The sequence below is a fragment of the Oncorhynchus mykiss genome, chromosome 10 (genome assembly GCF_013265735.2).
Source record: "Oncorhynchus mykiss isolate Arlee chromosome 10, USDA_OmykA_1.1, whole genome shotgun sequence".
Classification (NCBI taxonomy): domain Eukaryota; kingdom Metazoa; phylum Chordata; class Actinopteri; order Salmoniformes; family Salmonidae; genus Oncorhynchus; species Oncorhynchus mykiss.
The window spans coordinates 44,187,515-44,197,988 of record NC_048574.1 but is presented as its reverse complement, the minus strand read 5'-3'; positions in this window follow the sequence as shown (position 1 = coordinate 44,197,988).

The following is a 10,474-nucleotide window of genomic DNA, read 5'->3' as shown; positions in this document are numbered from 1 at the left end:
CTCCTCTAGGAGTTTAGGGCTGTGAATGCACTTCTCTTCTTTGATGGTTAGAAAAGCTGATGGGAAATGTTTTGGCAAAACATAACTTAAACTGTACATGCGTTGTGTTGCACAATGCTATCATGCACATAAAAGGACATCATCTTGATGTGGTTGACCTGAGATAAATGAATGTACTGTGTAAGTGAAGCATTGCCAGTATTTCTGACTATGCTTTTATTTTCTCTAGTCAGATCCTGTATGTGCAGAACATGCAGTTAGGAGAGGAGAAAATGTGTGTCTTTAAAAAAAACACAAAAAAAAAACGTTTTGAACGGTGACCTCGCCGTTTGGCTGACCAATAACGTCATCCAAATCCAAAATTCCATGACCGTTGCAGCTCTACCGGTTATTTAAAGTATGTTAAATCATGATCTGCACATAACACCCGATGAGTGATGTTTTACAGACCGTGTTCTCCCCCCCCCCCCCCGCACATCTCTTAAAGAGAAAAAAAAGATACATTATTTATAGATAATGTAAACAAACTATCACATGAACGTTTTTAAATCTTGGTTGTATCTGTGCCCCTGAGGTATCTGTAAAATGAAATTAATTGTGGAAATTCTCATTTGTTATGTCTCCAGAACAGAGGATGCTGGTGGATGCTGGTGGGAGGGGCTATAGGAGGACGGTCTCATTGTAATGGAATAGGAAAAAATGGAACAGTATCAAACATATGGAAACCACATTCCATTCCAGACATTACAATGAGCCGTCCTCCTATAGCCTCCCACCAGCCTGCACAGCTCTAGAGTCCTTTTTGTTCAAGGCAATGACTCAGAAAGACACTGGGGAAAAAATATTCTAATATACAAACTCATCTGCTTAGCTCAAATTCTGGAGCCAAGAAATATTGTAATGGAAATTTTCTGGATTTTTCCCACCCAATGTATTTAGCCTGCACTCATTGTACCACTTTTCAGTTACTGTTTTACCCATTTGCTCTGTCTTTGGACATCTTGGAGGAAGTATTGTAGATCATAGAAAATGTTATTGATGCCCCTCATTTCTGTATTTTGTCTGATGCTTTTGTTGCAAATAATGAGTCATGTAAAAGTGAAAATAAAAAGTAACTTTTGTTAAAGTAGTTTTTTTCATTGTCAATGGTAACTGCCAAAATAATGGAAACACTTGATTAAATGATGGATACAAAGTATTTTGAAAGCAGGTGTTTCCAGACAGGTTTGGTTCCTGAGTTAATTAAGCAGTTAACATCTCATCATGCTTAGGGTCATGTATAAAAATGCTGGGCAGGTCATTATTCTGGCTACTATGGCTATGACCATGACCCATAGGATAACAATACCTCCAATCACAGGGCACAAGTGGTCACTGAATGGTTTGATGAGCATACAAACTATGTAAGCCATATGCCATGGCCATCTAAGTCACCAGATCTCACCCCAATTGAACACTTATGGGAGATTCGGGAGCAGTGCCTGAGACAGCGTTTTCCGACACCATCAACAAAAACACAAAATTATGGAATTTCTCATGGAAAAATGGTGTCACATCCCTCCAATAAAGTTCCAGACATTTGAATCCATGCCAAGGTGCAAGAGGAGCAAGGGAAGCGCTACTAAGGTACACAGTAGTACATTTTGGTAGACCGAAGGTGCTCATTGGTAAAAGGGGTGAATTGGTCATCAAAACGTAAGGAGGACCAATGCACTCTTCATATAATTAATTCAAATGCCTTTATTTGTATGGCATGTTCAATAGAAACAAAGTTTTAAAATCCGGCGCGTTTCGGCTGCATGGCCTTCGTCAGGGAGTACCAAAGTGTGTTGACGCTGTTCTGGCTCGTTGTGGCCCAACACCCTATTAAGACACTTTATGTTGGTGTTTCCTTTATTTTGGCAGTAGGTTTAGCGTTATCAGGTTTAGGGTTCATTCTAAATTAGTCAGAAACAGTTTGTTTGCTTCCTTTGGAAGCTGAATAGTTTATTTACATTTCTGATTTATTTACATAGGCATCTATTTCAGAATAATGAAATCATCCATTAGGAAACAGAATATGTAACTGTTGTATATTGGCACTATTATAAGTTGAGTGAAATTTGTCTTGTAGCTCTGATAATGAGGTTTGCTCCCAGTTTGACTTCTTGTCTTCTCTCCTGTTATTTCTCCATCTGTCCCTCCCTAGCTTTCGCCTATCTCCACAGGACATATCTCAGGCCAGCCTGGTCTCATAAACTAGACGTAACATAGTAAATGTAAACCTCGGGAAACTCAAATTAGTATGATATGTTTGGTATGGTTAAAAAATAAAATAAAATAGTGTGTTTGGTAGGGCATATAACGCGAACATCTAGCAAATGAAAGGTTCGTGTTCGAATTCCATCACGGACAACTTTAGCATTTTAGTTCATTACCAACTTTGCAACTTACCTCTTTTTTTTTTTTAGCTACTTTACAACTACAGTACATAGCATGTTAGCTAACCCTTCCATAACATTAACCCTTTTACCATACTCCTAACCTTAAATCCTAACCCCAAGCCTAGCTAACCGTAGCCACCCAGCTAATGTTAACCACAACAAATTGGAATTCGTAAGATATCATACGTTCTGAAAATGTGCAACATATTGTACGAATTGCAATTCTTAACATATCATGCAAAATGTAATTTGTAACAAATCATACAAAATGGATGATGGACATCCACAAATTAATACATACCCATACGAAACATAACATATCAAACTAATTGGAGTGAACCAGATTTACCTTTACTATGTTATGTCTACCCCTGAGTCCAAGTTTCTCAGGCATGCTCCTAGACCTGTTGACCTCTATGGCTGCCTCTTCTCTCTCCTCCTCATCTTTGGACCACCCTTCCTGTCCTGTGTTCCCCATGTCTGCTGTCCTGCTCCACATGGGGTTGATGCAGGTCTGGAAGGTGATGGAGGAGAGGACCTGCTGCGTTTCAGACTTCAGCGGGCGGCCCCTAACTCTCATGTCCTTGTCTCCCTCTGCCTTGTCCAGGCAGTCACACAGCACTGAGTGAAAGATACGAGACACCTCGCCCACCTTCGGCTCCAACTCTGTCACCAGCTTCCTTGTCCTAGACATGACAAAGATTATGTATGGAGAAAAAGAGAGAGAATGGTGAGTTTGATAGTTCATGGCTGTGATGACTTGAACTGACATTGTCTGTCAGGACTGTTTAGAACCTCCTGCTACCTCAGTTTGACAGGGCCACACTTGCAGGAAGGGATTTTGGCACAAACATCCTGGAGCCTCATTAGTTCCCCAGGGGTGAGAGTGTATGGGCGCATTCGAGCGGATCAGTATTGTCAAGTCGGTGACCATCATTGGTGACCATCGCCTTTCAGTGTGTTGCGTTATGGGTAGAACATTTGTCCGACTTGAGACTGCATGTCGACTGATTTTACAGAAATCATGTGATCAAAGGTCACGCTGCAGTTGCTTCTCACCAACTGCACCATGCAGCCATCACCTGCATTGTGGGAGGCACTGTACGCCGACCAATCATTAGTGGGGGTTTTAGCCCACGCAAACATGGACAAAGACATTTGAAACAGGAACCAACTTTGCTGTGATTCTAAAACTACAGGGGATACAAATGAAGGTGATATTTGGGATCACTCTCTATTAACCAATTAATTATACACGCATGTTTTCAGTTAGGAAGTGTATCATATGGGGCTATTAAGAGTTTATTTCGACATTTATAAAGAAAAACTTTTATAAGCAATCACAACTGCCATGTTTATCTGAGCCTTGCTGTTGGAAAACCACTACAGTGTCAATTAAAGTGAGAGTTCTTATCTTAAAAATATCCAATGAATATAATACATCATGAATAATTAGGAATCTAATAATTACAATGAAAGATCCAATGGGAGACAATGTACATTATTTTGCCCTGTAATAGCTTCTGTGCCAAGTGAGTAGAAAGGCGGATGTCTAAATTCTAATCTGCTATTAATAATTAATAATATTAATGTGTCAGACCCTTATTGATTGGACCAGCATTTCCCCAGCCAGTGACAGGTTAACGTGCCTTGATTTAGATTGGGAATAAATGCTGCCATCTGAGCAGAATCACAGTCGCTATCTCCAGTCTATTTATTAGGGGGATTTTAGAGTAGAAAGAATGAATGTTAAAGTAGCCAAAACAGTAGGTGCATATGGTTAAAGCCAGATGATTACTACATAGGCTCTGACTGCTGTCACTACCAAACAATATATCCTCCTGAGTACTACATCTCTCATATGGGGATGCACTTCTTTCTGTGACTACTTTAATCCAATTATGGTTTTACAGAAATAATTACTGTGAATAAAAATGCTTAGTATTGTAATTACCTAAGTAAGTAATACATAAAAGAATGTCCAGAACAGAGGATTGAGTTCTCGAAATTAAACTGTTTATTCTCACACAGGCTACTGATTTCCGACGCTCACTTTTTCAGGCCGTAAAGAGGCAGAACAATAAACAGCATGGTCATATTACAGAAGCTACTGTGCCCAGCCCCCTGTGCCTCCACCAATCACACCAGACATTCCTTTGATTGCCAGACAGCAGGTTGACTGGCATGCTGGACCCCGTGAAACCTTGATTAACTGGTAAATGTGCACTAATAACAACAGAACTCAGTTCAGCCACAATTCCATTAGGCCATGCACTGAACACTGGACTGATTGGAGTAGTTTGAGAAAAAACATTCGGAAATGTAGTTGATACTGAATAGATGTTTGCCATTGGCAAGCTTCATTTGATAGAAATGGTGAAATGAAGTCTGAGTTTATAATTGTAACCACATTATCACAGGCTCTTCATTAACAAAGAGTCTTCCAACCAACGTTGCAGTTACTCTGTTGTTCCTTTTTTACTAAGCTGCCTTTAAATAACATGAAAGATTTTTATAACTAAACCAAGATAGACCACAGCTTGTAGTTTAAAATAGGAACACATGATCCATAGTGGGCAGAACAATCAAGGAGGTGGGCAGAGCCAAGCACGAGCTAGCGAGATCCTATTGGTGCTTTCTAGAATTCATTTGCATATTTCTGTTGGGGAACGCCTGCTCTGTGATGTGTGCATGTGCAAAAACTCAATCTGCCTTTGCATGCCTTCTAAACAAGGCAATTTTTTAAAACTTTGGCAAAGGGTAAAGTCTACAAAACTTTGTCCACTCTATTCGTAACAGATTCTAGTTTTGGGAACAGACATTTAAATTGAGATGAAATGTTTAATCGATGAGTAAATTAGCAGAAAGTTGGCCAAGATACATCTCATTCCATCTTCTCTCTCCCTACTTCTCATTCCCTTATCACTGCCGGCCACTGGGCTTCCTCTCAGTACCATATTTGGTAATGAGCGGAAACACCAAGCGGATGCTTCACATTTATACATCCGGTGAAATATCTGTCTCATTGTTCTATCTGTGGTAATATTTAACTTCTGGTTTTCAGTGTGGCAAGCTCATCTTTGACCAAATGGGACAAAATTGCAGACGTTTGCAAACAAATCAATTTCCAGACCCAGAAGTCCATGCATCATCATAAATGGGATAAAGGAGGCTTAGATGCAAAAATGCCCTAATTGAAAACAGTGCTCATGATGGAAGTCAAGTCATCCTCCACCTCATCTTTACTTCTCTTATAGCCCCTCCCTTTTCTCCCATCACCACCACCCACTCTCTCCTTTTCACATGTAATTGCTGGTTTTTCACTCCATCTATTGCCCATCCCTTGTAAATCTGCCCCTCTCTCTCTCTGAACTCTCTCTGCTTTCACTCACTTCTCTTTGTTTAGGTAAACATTTAGCAGAGACAGAGAATACTAAGATACCAACTAGGAGAAGAGTAACTGGGAATCTGAGTACTGCTGTCATCTCTGAGGGAACATAAAGAAGGACTCTTACATTTTCTTATATTGTCCTTGTAAAAATGATAAGATAAGTTGCGATGGTCTTGATGACATTACAACAGCCGTGTTTGACAGTATTGACATGATATTTGTTTTTTTGTTTTTTAATAAAATGGTTTTCTCTTCCAATTCAGTTCTGATTTTCATGCTGATCTCTTGAAATTAATCAGGGGCTGTTTCAAATCCAACAGATTGAACTGAAATCTTTGACCCTTGATATTCTGTCAGAAATACATCACTATTTTACCCCATCAAATATCTAGAGTTTAATACAGGGTAGGGTGTTTTGATTGGGTGGTCAACTGGCCACTGATTGGCTCAAGGCATACCACTGCACTTGTATTTCCCTCCTTCCCTCTTCTGTACTTTTATATTCAAATGTCCAGTCTCCACTCAGACCAGATACTCTGATTATTGTCAGCGGTATATGGATTATTGTATATTCCTGTTCTTTCTCTGATTAATCAGTTTCTCTTTTATGTTTACTTCAAGATTGGCAGTATATGCAGTATATCTCCTCTATGCCTCTGTCTGTGCTTGGCCCTGATTTACAGGCTCCCAGCCCTCTGAGTAATAAGACTCCTGTTTCATAGCAGTTGGACTCAGTTCAGTTTTTTGGTGAGGGATCTGCAAGCTCTCACAGATTGAATTGACGAAGCTAAATGTGCATTAAAGTTACTTTGGTGGGTATTTGTACTGTAACTAATCAAATTCTCATTGTCTGCCAGTGTACCATACCAGCAGTACAGTATAGAACAAAGTGCTTCTCAAGATTGGTAATTCCAAGCATTTTCTTGATAAAAAGTCTTACCATTTGCATGCAAGCATTATATTTGTGCTTATTCTGCTTAAAACCGGGTTGCATTTTAACATAGCTAACATTGATGACTACAGTGTATGCAGTGACAAAGGGAGAGACCGCCCTGGCAAGATGATCTGGCCAGTGAGAGATAGAGGGAGAACGTTTGTGTTTTGGTGTCAAAGTCTTGTTAAACTGAGTAAGCGACTAATATATTTCATACTGACTGACAATGATGGCAATGGGCCCAGAGTTAACAACATGGAGATAAATCAGATAATTGCAAATTTGACTTTTTATTCTTAGAGACTTCTCCGACAACCAGGGCCACTCTAGGGGACACGGTCCACAGTCTCTGAAGGTGTCTCCTGCTTCATCCAGGGTTCAACAAAGTAGCATTTTTGGTTAGTGAGACCTAGCTAAGTCTATTAGAGAATGTAGGATTTGAATCCTATGAGAACACAGTACAGAATTCTCCTCCCCTCAAAAGATTTATTCAAATTCAATGCTTATACACATCATTACTAACATGTATTTTATTTTCTTCAATCATCAGGTCACTGAGAGAGAGAGAGAGAGAGAGAGACAAATGTAGATAAGTTCCATTTTTTTTCTCGCAAAAACTTATACAGGATACTAACCTCAACATTAAAACCTTCAATCCAATATCAAAATTCCATACCTGAAACCTTGATTTGGGACTAAATTACCTGAATAGACTATTACTACCAAGGACTATCAAGGAAAAGCTTCTAACAAGCCAAAAACCTGCAGAAGCAACTCACAGGAACCTGTAAATACCATCCAACACAAAACTGAGTGAGTAATATTCTGAAGCTACTTATGAAGCCAAAAATTAAAAGACAATCTGTAGGTAATTTTGTTATATAAAGCTAAGTAAATAAGTATACTAAGCTACCAAGCTGCTAGGACAGAACAGACCTGGTGGCACCTTCAATTAGCACTGATGTGTGAAAACTCTTGAGCCCAACAATGGCACGAGAGTTTCACAGCCTCCACCCCCACCCAAATGCAGAGGTCTTTGAAGCCCCAGTGGTGTATCCCTGTCCAGAGTCCATTACAACACAGTTTATTAAAAATAACCCTGCAAGGAATAAGTACAAAAAGCTCATCAAGGACAATCCAGGGACACCATTTGCTGACCGCTACAAAGAGGGAGATGTAAACAACTTCATTTTCCACACAGACCGTCCCAGTGCTATAAGAGCATACTACCCCTATGTCAATAGAGAGGGTGTTGGCATAGGGTGGAAACTCAGAATAATAGACATTGGGGAAATTGAAACAACCTCTGTCAACCTCTACAAGTCTGGGACAGTAATGGTGCAGGGCATCCTCATGCAGTTCCAGCAGGACTTTTACGGGATAAAGAGAGAGAACAGCAGGAAAAGCTCTCTCTCTCTCTGACTACTCCCCCATCCTGAGTGAGTCTGATCACAACTCTTCAAACTGTCCTGCAAACGAGGATAGTCACCCCCCCAGCACTGAACACACCCAGGTCCAACAACTGCACTGCTCCTCCATCATTGAGAGGGATAAATTCACAGAGCTGGAGGGAGACATGGTGGAGCTCAGAGAGCTAGTCCACACAATCCAGAACAAACCCACAAAACAGACTAGCACAACAAGAAGGTGGAGATGGACGGCTGTCTGAGAGAGCTGGCTGCTCTACGGACTGAGGGGAGAGAACTTAGAGAGGCACACGTGGCACTGAAGGCCGAGGTCAGAAAGCTGAGTTGTGACAGAGAGCCGGACACTCCCGGAGTCAAGCCAGCAGAACAGCCCACCTCAGATCCAGACCCAGTCCACAACCTCAACACCACAATGGGACAGACAACATAGGACCCACCAACCAACCAAACAGACCCCATCCCCTCCTAACAGCCCTCCTGTCAGCTCCCCCGATAGCCCTCTTGACAACCACCCACACATCTTTTTCTAATCCAAGATGGCGTAGCAGTTCAGACGTCTTTGTCTTGTCATGTCCCGTGTATATATATTTTTTTCCTTCGTATATATTTCGTATATATTTTTTATATTTTTAACCTCAGTTTCAACATACACTCCTGCAACTCGCCTCACCCAATGTGGTATGGATCTGCTATTTTCTGTACTTTAGAACCGGAACCCCCAAAAGAAGCTAGCCAGCTAACTAGTTACTAGCTAGTAGTCAGTTAGCCACTGCTAGCGGTCATCAGCTAACCTTAGCCCGGTCAAGTCCTGCCAGTCTGCACAGCGCGATTCAACCCAGCGCATACCGGACTGCTTTTTCTCCACATGTCTAGTTTCCTACCATAAGCTCTGAACCTTTTCACCTGGATCATCACAGCTAGCTAGCTGCTATCCGAGTGGCTACCCCCTGGCTAACGTCTCTGTCCCGAAGCAAGCACCAGTGAGCCTGGAACTGCCCATCTCCTGGCTAGCTGAAGAGGTCCATCAGCCACTCCTTGGGCTACAATACATATTTTGCCAATTGGCCTGGACCCTTTTACTGCCTACACGGAGCCCTGCCGAATCCATCACGACTGGTCTACCGACGTAATCCACCCGAGGGGTTTCAAAAGCCTTCTCCGTCGCGACGTCCCCTGAAGGCCCATCCGCTAGCCTGCTGGCCGCGGCCCGCTAGCTGTCTAGAGCATATCGGACTGTTAGCTGAAGAGGACCATCAGCCAATTTCTTGGGCTACAATACCTATTTTGCCAATTGGCCTGGACCCTTTTACTGCCTACACGGAGCCCTGCCGATGCAACACGACTAGTCTGCTGACATAACCGTCCGAGGAGGATACAACAGACTTCTTCCGTTGCGACGTCCCCTCTAAGGCCCTTCTGCTATCCTGCTAGCCCCGGCCCGCTAGCTGTCTGAATCGCCGTGTCTCCAGCTCGCCTAGCTATCCACTGGTCCCTATGATTACTCGGCTACACATGTCTCTCCCTAATGTCAATATGTCTTGTCCATTGCTGTTTTGGTTAGTGATTATTGTCTTATTTCACTGTAGAGCCTCCAGCCCTGCTCAATATGCATTAGCTAGCCCTTTTGTTTCACCTCCCACACATGCGGTGACCACACCTGGTCTAAATGATGTCTCTAGAGACAAAACCTCTCTCATCGTCACTCAATGCCTAGGTTAATCTCCACTATATTGACATCCTACCATACCCTTGTCTGCACATTATGCCTTGAATCTATTCTTCCGCACCCAGAAATCTGCTCCTTTTACTCTCTGTTCCGAATGCACTAGGCGACCAGTTCTTATAGCCTTTAGCCGTACCCTTATCCTACTCCCTTATTAACTCCCTAAGTTTGTTTTACTCACCGTTTTAGCCCCCTCTGCCAACCCAGATGTCCTAGCCGTGTCTGAATCCTGGCTTAAGAAGGCCACCAAAAATCCTGACATTTCCATCCCTAACTATATCATTTTCCGACAAGATAGAACTGCCAAAGGAGGCGGAGTTGCAATCTACTGCAGAGAGAGCCTGCAGAGTTCTGTCATACTATCCAGGTCTGTGCCCAAATAATTTGAGCTTCTACTTCTAAAAATCCACCTTTCCAGTGTTGGAATCGGCTTAACTTTGAACATTGAGATATAAAATAAATGATAGAGACAAGGCCTTGAAAAGAAAGAGTTTGTAAAAAGCAAGGAGGCTTTGGAATGTGTTTGATGGAGGAGAGCGATGTGTTGATATAGGGAAGACAGATGGATATCTGTGG